Source organism: Lupinus angustifolius, chromosome LG08, assembly GCF_001865875.1.
Source record: "Lupinus angustifolius cultivar Tanjil chromosome LG08, LupAngTanjil_v1.0, whole genome shotgun sequence".
Classification (NCBI taxonomy): Eukaryota; Viridiplantae; Streptophyta; class Magnoliopsida; order Fabales; family Fabaceae; genus Lupinus; species Lupinus angustifolius.
The window spans coordinates 21,256,094-21,256,892 of NC_032016.1; positions in this window are offsets into that span (position 1 = coordinate 21,256,094).

Consider the following 799-nt stretch of genomic DNA (forward strand, 5'->3'; position numbering starts at 1 on the left):
TGGCTTTGAGGTTATCTTCTTTCTGTTGTCCTTCACCCAATACCAACTGATAGTCTTTAACAATAGATCATGCTTGCCTTTCACTCTGTCTTATCTTCTCCAATTCAAGTTCCAGAGACTTTGCCTTGGCTTGAGCCTTGCGTGTGGCATGATTTTGCGCTTTCAACCGATCGACATGGTCAGCTATCTCTGCATCTTTCTCTTTCAGTGTCCGAATTAGGTGAACCTTTCCCGACTGAGAGCACATTTTAGCATAGTCCCTTTTGATCTTTCCCGAATTAGGTGAATCTTTATGGCTTCTTCTAGCTTCGCCTCTAAGAGCTTGATCTGTTCCTTCAATAACTCGTTCTCAGATGGACCAGATGGTTTATGTGGTTGGGCAATTGGTGAGACATCCTGACCATTTCGCCTTCCACTATGGTTGGGCAATTGGTGGGACAGCCTGACCATTTCGCCTTCCGCTGTGCCATAACTTATATTCATCGGTGTAAAAGACTTGATATTCTCCCAACTCATTTGGTCCACAAAGACGAATCCTTTTTAGAGCATTTCTGATTGAATCTAATTTCTCTTTGGTGGCCTCCTCGCTTTTGTACCATATGGAGAATCCTTGTAGCTGTTCGGGTCGTACCGGTGACATTCCCATTTGAGCTGACCAAGTATCAGAGCTGGGGTGAAGGAAATGCATCCTCGAGGTCCCATTAATATCATATTTGGGTATTCCCCACAAGAATACATGATTGTTGAGTGTCTCTCGTAAAAGCGAGTCTTTGTACCAAAGTTCCTAGGAGTAACCTCG